Here is a 10,782-nt window from a genome sequence, read left to right as displayed (position 1 = left end):
ATTCGCGATCCTGCTCCGAACTCCCGAACTGGCTCAAATGATTCGCGATCCCGCTCCGAACTCTGACATATATTCAGATATAAATGTAGGGGAGAGCAGGGGCGAAAGTACCATTTTTCAAAAAAACATAATTTTAAAAGATAATGTTGTATACAGAGATATATTTCTGCTGTGGCCAGTAACTCAGAAGTGTGGTTTAACAATACCAGGTGGTATTTTGTAGAAATTTAGAAAGATTTCAGTATAATTTCACTTTGAACATAAGATGCACATTGTTACTTTTGACCCCATCGGTTGGGACGAAAGTAACAACAATATAAGCTAGAATTTTTGCTGTTACTCTTATTTTGCTTATGTATACCTGATTGTGACCTTGTGAATATGTAACTGCAAACATATTTTATCCTTTATCTTTGCAAAAAAATTATTAAATTACATTTTCATATTTTCACATTAGCATAATAAAAAACTAAACATAATGTAACAGTAGGCCTATTTATGTTTCCATCCAGTTGTTTTTATGCATAAATTGAAAATGTGCGTTAAAACATCTGGAAACACTGCAAATTCACAGGTGGAGGTGTAAAAGCTAAGATATGGCTAAAACCTAAATATAAATGTGACGTAGCAGCTGCACAGAGAGAGATGTTCCTCTATGTCCTGAAACACCCTCTCAACAACATCTGGATAAAACCAGACCTCTGTCTGTCTTTCTGACCCTCACTCAGACATATTCTTTTGGTATAATATGACATAAACATTTGTAAGAAATGATGCAAGACACAGAAACTCACTTGCACTGGAACAAAATAAATACTTTTTGTGACTGTAGCGGGACAAAAGTAACAACTGTTAGTTTCGTCCCGACAGGAACTCCTGACATTTAAACTCGATTTAATTTTATATAATTTTTTTTTTTTAAATGCAAACTTTAGGATGTGTTAAAGCACTACATAACCTGTAGATTGATCATTACTGTGACACATGAAACAAGAAAAACAACATGACTAATAAAAAAAAATACTGCTTCAATAATTTACTTTTTGTACTTGAAAACAGTTCTACGGACCTAACTTCGGGAAACGATGAGGAAATCACGTGATATTTCTCAGGATTGCATGCTGCTGAATATGCTGTCATAGCTGGGAATGCAAATGCAGAAAGAGGCTCAGAGAAAATCGCTTTGTTACTTTCGTCCCACGTTTCTTTCGACCCCGCTCTCCCCTAATTTAAAAAATAAATTAATAATTTTTGATTTTCAAATATTGCACCTGTCAAACATAGTCTATTTTGCCGTCAATACTGTTGACGGTGTCCTTTATCAGTAGGCTTTATATTTATGCTCAACATGAAGTATAGATATTGTTGTCATGAAGACAAGAGCTTTTTCTTTCGGCGGTCTCCCTCTGTCACCTACAGCAGCAGCGCCGCGTCAGGCACGATTCTGGTGTGTAAAGACACAGAAAACGCGAAGCAGCCGCCATGCAGCAAAACCGCCACGCTCACGACATGCAGCCAATGTGGTCAGGAGGAAAAGTTAGGTAAAAATTGATTATCTATAATAATTAATAATTCCTTACATTTATATAGCACTTTTCTACACACTCAAAGTGCCTACATAGTCAGGGGGTATCTCCTCATCCACCACCAGTGTGCAGCATCCACCTGGATGATGCGACGGCAGCCATATTGCGCCAGAACGCTCACCACACACCAGCTTACTGATGGAGAGGAGACAGAGTGATGAAGCCAATCAGTAGATATGGGGATTGTTAGGAGGCCATGATGGTCAGAGGCCAATGGGCCAATTTAGCGAGGATGCTGAGGTCACACCTCTACTCTTTTCGAAAGACATCCTGGGATTTTTAATGACCAGAGAGAGTCAGGACCTCGGTTTAACATCTCATCCGAAGGACGTTGCTTTGTTGATAGTATAGTGTCCCCATCACTACACTGGGGCGCTAGGACCCACACAGACCACACGGTGAGCGCCCCCTGCTGGCCTCACGAGCACCTCTTCCAGCATCAACCTAGTTTTCTCAGAGGTCTCCCATCCAGGTACTGACCAGGCTCAGCCCTGCTTAGCTTCAGTGGGAAACCGGTCTTGGGCTCCAGGGTGATATGGCTGCCCTGCTCTGAAAGCACAGACTTTGAGATGATAAATAACTAACGTTACAGTGGTGTAGTCTACTGCGTGATACGTTACCCACTTTTAAAAAGCGTGAGGATACGTAACAACTTCGTTTTGTGTCAGAACTTTCACACTTTCATTCATAAATTCACCTCGTTTGTGTTTGAAAAGTGACAGGGATTGAATCGCGGAAATGGAACCTGCTGAATAAAGCAGAACGTCACGGAATTCTGATGTTTTTTCATGAATAAATCGAAAGTAGAGCATTTAATCCAATCTCGATATGGACTAGTGTCTGCAATATAAAAGTCTACAATATTTTTTTTGTTGCTATAAAAACAGACCTAAGCCATCAATAGCCTTGACTTAAATGACTTAAAATGCATTATATTAAAAATAATGAGGCAATAATGATTGGTTAATAATAACACTGTTAAAATACATAATGTAGGCAAATACAAAATAAACAATATATGTAAATGTTATTACAAATGCCATGTGATTGCTGCTGTTACTCTTACAGGACGATCAAATCCTTGTTTAGGCTACTGACCAAACATTTCTGTCAAATATTCACTCAATCTTTCATTTTTGGACACCTTTTTGCTATAGATGACACAGACTTTATAATTTCTTAAAAAAAAAAAAAAAAAAAAAACATGCATGTCACAACCCTTACAAAAATAAACCATGGTTTTATCATAGTAAAACTATTTAGTTTACTTTTGCATGATTTCTGAATGCTTGAGACTATAAAATAAATTAAAGTCATAATAAAGTTATAGCCACAGGTAAATGTCAATAGCAACAATTGTGATTTGTAAATAATACAATTTATTCATTTAGTTTTTTATTTGATTAAAGTGCTATTTTCACCCCTATGTTTTTTCATTATCTTATTTGAGGAAGGGGGGCACAACAATACAATCCTGCTCAGGACACACATTTGGCCAGCAGCGGCCCTGAAGGTGTTGTTATACACGTCTCTGGGAATGTGTGCTCTACTACACACACACTCACACACACACACACACACACACACACACACACACACACTGAAACACGCGTGGTGTTTTCAGCTCTTCACTATATTGACACATGATGTAGGCTACAAATGTGCATGTCAGCGCGCTATGAGAGGATTTCACCATTTCATTTGATAAAACTATTGTCATTCATTCGTATCGTATACACAGACTGACAGAAACGGCAATGTTTTTACCACAACCTGTCAAAATAAAATTTGCAAGCCATTGATTGCATGAGATTAAGTTTGTAAATGATAGCCTGTGTCCTTTTGATGTGTGCACATATCTTTATCATCAAACTGTGATAACTGTGACTAAATTCAGTATATATACATCTGCCATATGTTGTCACCCCTTCCTGCCACCCCATCAATATTTTTCTAGATCCGCCCCTGATTTACTATTTTCTATTTAGATTTAGCTGGCTACATCATAAAAGATGACTGTGAATTTAACAGTAAAATTCAGTGAAAAATATGTCAAATGGTTTACAGTAAATTCCCCTACTATATACGGTGAAAACCTGTATTGGACATTACATGTAATTTTACGGAAGTATACCATTTTTGTAAGGGAAAAAGGCTGTATAATTTACACTGAATAAACGTAAATTGACGTAAGTTGAAATAACCATGTTTTTTCTTAGTTTATTATATTTTTTTATGTTAGTGTTACATATAATTTAGTTTAATGAATGCGTATTGTATTATATATTTACATGGGTTTCAGTATCTCAGTATCTGTGTGTTACCATGAATGTGTGTATGTGTGAATGACACTTTGCACCTTCTATATATCTTATTATTTAAAAGCTGCTTGTGATGGGCTTTGGTTCATCATGTGACTTTCTCATCACAACCTGCATCACCACCACATTTGGTGGTTAACAGTGTATTACAAAGGTACAAAACAGATTTCAGTACTCAACTAGGTTTGTATATTAACATCATATCAGTTAATTAAATCATGGTATTTATAACTGTAAATTTAAGTTAAAACCATAAAAAATAAAATTTTCTACTGTATATCTTACGGTAAAATTCCGGCAACAGCTTCTGTTTTTTTACTGTAACGTTTACAGATTTTTTTACAGTGTATGATAACCCTGCATCTAAGCAAACACTGTTCAGCATTTAAATGTTGTTGAGTTTTAAGTGTCTAATAACTGTTCAGCAACGATTCATGAGGACTGAATTATATGATCAATTGCGCACATTAATGTTCTCATGTTTATACATTTTTCTGTGAGAATTTGTGCTCATTTTGAGTGCTATTGTTTGTACAACAAGCAACCATCTCCATCTCTTTTGGATATGTGGTTTCACACCTTTTGAATCAATCTCGCCCTCTGAAAGAGCAGGGTGTGTTTGTGTGATCAAGAGGACTGCACACACCCAGTCCTGCTCCTGCCGGGGCCTTTAGAAGAAGCTCCTCTATAAATAGCAAATGCCCACAGTTTCTAGTGCAAAACTGGCCTTAGATTCATACCCACTTTTTGTGTGTTTTTTTTTTTAGATCAATATAACTTATTTATTTTTATATTTTATTACTTTAAGAAACAATTCAGTGTTTTGATTCTACATTGAGATGAATGTTAAAAGATTTTTGGCTGTGATACTTTAAATAAGATTTTACCTGCCTGTCTAAAATTCTGTCCTGACTAAGTAACGCCCATCTTCACACAGATCTTCAACAGATGGCTGGAGCTGTGTGAAGTTCATCTGCTGCTTCAAATGCTCCACCATCATTCCGGTAGCCCCCCCCCCCCACCCAAAAAAAAAGAAATCACTGGACTGAACGAGTACAAACCTGTCTCTCACACGTCTGTGGTCATGAAGTCATTTGAAAGACTGGTACTGGCCTACCTGAAGGACATCAGTGGATCCTTACTGTATCCTCCTCAGTTTGCCTACAGAGCAAACATTTCTGTGGATAATGCAATCAACATAGGACTGCATTATATTCTGCAATACCTCGACAGACCTGGGACTTATGGAAGGATCTTATTTTTGGACTTCAGTTCGTCCTTCAGTACCATCATGCCTGACTCCTTGCCCACCACCATCTGTCAGTGGATCTCCAGCTTCCTGACAGACAGGAAGCAGCTAGTGACTTCACATCCAGGACTTTCACGATCATTACTGGTGCCCCTCAGGGATGTGTTCTCTCCCCACTGCTCTTCTCCATGTATACGGACAAATGCACTGCTAAAATCCCCTCTGTCAAACTCCTGAAGTTTGCACATGACACCAAACTCATCGGCCTCATTCAGGATGGTGACGAGTGTACTTACAGACAGGAGGTCAAAGAGCTAGATGTCTGGTGTATTCTTAACTGGTGATGATCTTGGACTTCAGGAGGAACCCCCTGCACTCCTCTCACTCACCATCATGAACAGCACTGTGACTGCAGTGAAGTCATTCAGGTTCCTGGGCAGTACTATCTCTCAGTGGGACATTTACCAAAATTCCTTTCACACCCCGGGAACTTTTTCATAGTACCAGAGATAATTATGTAACTACCCACTTTTTGGCGTATTCACACTGCCGGAATTGGGTGTGATTTTAATACTGGACTGCCTTTTTCGAGAACCAAATTGGGTCCAACTCCGGAGCAGAGTCTAACCAGCACAACTGGTACTAACCGTGACGTAAGTATATATTAATTGACCAGGCACATTCGAAAACATGATAAATGCGATAAATGGACGGACAGTGAAGTGCAGGCTCTTGTCCAGTTGTCGTTGGAGATTCTTATTTCTCCTTTGCGTTCTTTCATTTTCTTTATGTATACGTCAACATTCAAGGACCTATAAAAGGCAGTTATTGGGTGTATCTTGAAGAATATGGTGTCATATCTCACCAAAAAAATAAAAACTTCTTAAATACTTAAAAGACTATGATTTTTATATTTAATTAGCTCACATGACTGATGAAAACCTTGCTGTTAATTGTTAGATATTTTGCTGTTTATGTCTTAAAAAAAACAGATTTATGTCTCTAACCAAACTCCAGGGTTTCTGTTACAGAATACTTTGCCAACTATAAATCACGTGGAAGTGTCGAATCTGCAAGCCGCATTCTCATACTAAGCAGAAATACTCCAGAAATATCAGGAACAACTCACCAAGCTGCAGACCGTGAACAAGCACTACATTCGATCTCTCCCTCCACCCATGCCTAAGACCATAAGTTTTGCTCTTCCTGAGAAATTTGACGGTAGCGCTGAGCAATGCAAGGGCTTCATTCGACGAGTACAAGTTTATCTGTATAACCAAGGAGAAAGATTCGAATCAGTGGGTAAAAGGTGAGCTTTCATCATTACACTGTTGATGAACAGCAGCTGTTTGGGACTCAGATTCACACCTGATAAATGCAGTGACGTATTTCATTCAACAACTCGGTGAAGTGTTTGAATATCCTCGCGTCGGAAAGGACGTTTCGCTCATCAACCTTAAACAAGGTAATCGCTCTACTGCTGAGTTTGCCATTGAATTCAGAATGCTTGCTGCACAGAGTGGATGGAATGATGTCGCTTTAAAAGCTATGTTTAAGAAAAAGTCTCAACTGCGATCTTTAAGCCGAACTTGCATGCAAGGCTGAGGAGTACTCCTTCTCCGATTTGATCATGCTCTCTTGCCAGGGTAAATATTGAACATTTTGCTCTCCTAAGAAACAAGTCATTCACACTCCCTGTTGTCGTCAGAATTGAAACTCTCTCTCTTTATTTCACAACGACATCATGACCAAATATAAAATCCCTAAACAAATGTGCACTCCACCTATCCAAGTCAAGGCTATCAATGGTGAATTGACTGGAAAAGGCATTACTCACCAGACCAAAAAAGTCATCCTCCAAGTTGGAATCCTTCCTCAGGAATCCATCGCATCATTTACTCTACCAAACACAAACTTGTTGTAGGATATCCATGGCTCTCTACTCACCATCCCGAACTCTCATGGCATGAAGGTGAATTGACACGCTGGTCATCTTTCTGTATGAGTCACTGTATCCCTGCAAAACACCATGTGTTGCTACCAGTGTAGAAAGCCCTGAGACACACACAAAAGTTAATATTCCCCATTGCTATCTAGATCTCTCTGATGTATTCAGCAAGGTGAAAGCCACACAACTTCCTCCTACCTTGGGACTGTGCCATTTATATCTTGTCTAACACCCCCCCCCCCCCCCCCACCAAGAGTAGAGTATATCCACTTTCCTGAAATGAAAGTCAAGCCATGGAAAAGTATCCCCTTCCATTAGTGTCATCAGCATTAGAACAACTCAGTGAAGCCAAAATCTACACCAACCTCCATCTTCAAAGTGCCTATAATCTTATCTGGATCAAAGAAGGGGATGAATGGAAAACAGCTTTTCTCACCACTATGAATATCAGGTATTGCCGTATGGACTTGCAAACTCTCCCTCTGTATTCCAATCTTTCATAAATTAAATCTTCAGGGACCTTCTGAATAAATTTGTGGTTGCATACATCGATGATATCCTTGTATTTTCCAAGACTGAACACGAGCACATTTCCTATGTCAGAAAAGTCCTTTCTTGACTCTTAAAGAATGAATTATGTGAGTTCCACGTTACTCAAACGTCCTTCCTGGGTTTCCACTTTAGCTCACAGGGCATCAAGATGAATGACCTCAGAGTTCAGGCAGTCACTGAGTGGCCACAACCAAGAACCATCAAAGATCTTCAGAGATTTCAAGGTTTGCCAATTTCTACATAAGGTTTATCCAAAATTATAGTATGGTTGCCTCTCCTCTCACCTCACTCCTCAAGATTAAACCATCAAAACTAGTTTGGACTTTGGAAGGTAACAACACCTTCAATGCATTGAAAGAACGATTCACAACAGCCCCTATCCTGAAACATCCCATTCATTCTCGAGGTGGATGCCTCAGACTCTGGCATTGGTGCTAAACTCTCTCAGAGACAAGGACAAACAAGCAAATTGTATCCATGTGCTTTCTTCTCCAGAAAACTAACCTCCACTGAATGCAACTATGATGTTGGAAATAAGGAACTACTCTCCATGAAAGCAGCTATTGAAGAATGGCATCACTGGCTTGAGGGAGCTCAATAACAGACCACAAGAATATCAAATATATAAAGAGTGCCAAATGTCTTAACCCCCGGCAAGCCTGTTAGGCATTATTCTTCACACACTTCAATTTTACAGTAACCTTTCGGCCTGGCAGCAAGCAGATGCTCTTTCTCGTCAATATAACCTCTCCAAAGATCATCACATCTCCGGTCCCATCCTACCCAACTCTATCATCCTAGCTTCAGTCTCCCGGGATATCACGGAAGAACTCAGAAGCACAACAATACCCTTCACCTGCTAACACTCACCCCAGGAAAGCATTATGTACCTCAAGCTTTAAGTCTCAGAATCATGCAATGGGTTCACACATCTCTCTGCTCCAGTCATCCTGGTATCTCTCGAACTCGCCAACTAGCACAGAACTCCTTCTGGTGGAATAATATGGCACGAGACATCACTTTGTCAAGTCCTGTCAGATCTGTGCGCAGTCAAAAACCCCAATAGCATTACCTTCAGGTCTACTCAAGCCATTGCCTATTCCTCAATGACCATGGTCTCACCTGTCTATTGACTTCATCACTGACAGTGCTCATGTCCATTTTCAGCGAGATGTGAGAACACAGGAATTCCAAGCCTACCCAACGACGTTGCCCACACCCTCCCTACGAGTCAAGACAACGGGTCTGGCTCTGCACAAAAGACATCAACTTGCAGCTACCAAGCAGGAAGCTCAGTCCCAGGTATGTTGTCCTTTTCAAGATACTAAGACAGATCAATGATGCAACTTACCAATTGGAGCTTCCTGCTTGGAGCTTAACTATCGTATCTCTCTTTCTTCCCATGTGTTCCTCCTCAAAACCGCTCACCCAGGAGCTGACCCTGACCATGTAGCCCCAGAAACACCGCTACCACTGGACCTTGATGGAACTCCATCATATAGGGTGAATGTGTTACTGGACTCGAGTCCAAGAGGGGGTCAGCTACAGTATCTGGTGGACTGGAAGGGCTATGGACCTGAGGAGAGGTCATGGGTAGCTGCCCAGGACATTCTGGATCCATCACTCCTCAAAAAGTTTCATCGAGCCAGACCCGACCGCCCAGCACCAAGACCACAGGGGATGTCCACGTCGAACTCCTGGAGTTGCTCCAAGAGGATGGCGTTCTGTAACGCCAAACCAGTAGAGGGAGCCCTCGCCTGACTTTCGATAAACTTTAGCATATGGATTCTAACTAAACTCCAGGGTCTCTTTTACAGAATACTTCAATACAGTATAAAATTTTTTATGTTAGTAAATGTTCATTTACTGTTTTCTATTCAGTTTAGTATTTAGTCTATTTAGTTGACTATGATAACCCTGCATCTAAGTAAACACTGTTCAGTATTTGAATGTTGTTGAGTTTTAAGTGTCTATTAACTGTTCAGCAACGATTCATGAGGACTGAATTATATGATCAGTTGCGCATATTAATGTTCTCATGTTTATACATGTTTCTGTGAGAATTTGTGCTCATTTTGAGTGCTATTGTTTGTACAACAAGCAACCATCTCCATCTCTCTTGGATATGTGGTTTCACACCTTTTGAATCAATCTCGCCCTCTGAAAGAGCAGGGTGTGTTTGTGTGATCAAGAGGACTGCACACACCCAGTCCTGCTCCTGCCGGGGCCTTTAGAAGAAGCTCCTCTATGAATAGCAAATAAATAACACAAATCTTGTGAAGCTGTGTGAAGTTCTCTGCTGCTTCAAATGCTCCTACATGATTCCGTTTAATAAATATTTTTTTTATTCTTCTTATATTAGTGTTATATTCCAACTCTAGTTTGTTATTCCTATGTATGTCTGCACTATGTGTACTTCCTTCTGGACTGGAAGATCCGTTTGCTAAGTCAAATTCCTTGTGTGTGTAAACATACTTGGTAATGCAGCTCCCTCTGACTTCTGACTTTAAGGGATAGTCCACCCAAAAAATGATGTAGGTGACTTTGTTTCTTCAGTAGAACACCGATATAGTTTTTTGACTTAAACTGTTGCAGTCTGTTGGACATATAATGGAGGTGAATGGGAAACATGGCACAGAGGTCTTAAGACATTAAACGATTGCTTTGAGCGCATTCACAACATCTGACGCATGATGCCCACGGCCCATAGAAATGTCTACTATGCCAGAGCACGTACACACGTCACCTGGCGGATGTTGTGAATGCACTCAGAACAGTTGGACATAATAGTGGAACAGAGGTAAAAAATTATATGAATACTGTTCAGTTACTTGCATAGACTGTTAGTTTTTAGTTTACATGGTAGAATTTGGCAAGTGCGAAGACAGAACGCGTCTCCGAGATGAACCGGAGCTGTTCGTGTGCAGGCAAATAGATAGCCTAATTCTGATACATGCCATGACTATCTATCTATCTATCTATATATATATATATATATATATATATATATATATATATATATATATATATATATTAGGGGTGTAACGATACGCGTATTCGTATTGAACCGTTCGGTACGACGCTTTCGGTTCGGTACGCGGTACGCATTATGTATACCGAACGGTT

The sequence above is a fragment of the Carassius auratus genome, chromosome 3 (assembly GCF_003368295.1).
Source record: "Carassius auratus strain Wakin chromosome 3, ASM336829v1, whole genome shotgun sequence".
Classification (NCBI taxonomy): Eukaryota; Metazoa; Chordata; class Actinopteri; order Cypriniformes; family Cyprinidae; genus Carassius; species Carassius auratus.
This window is presented reverse-complemented; position numbering follows the sequence as displayed.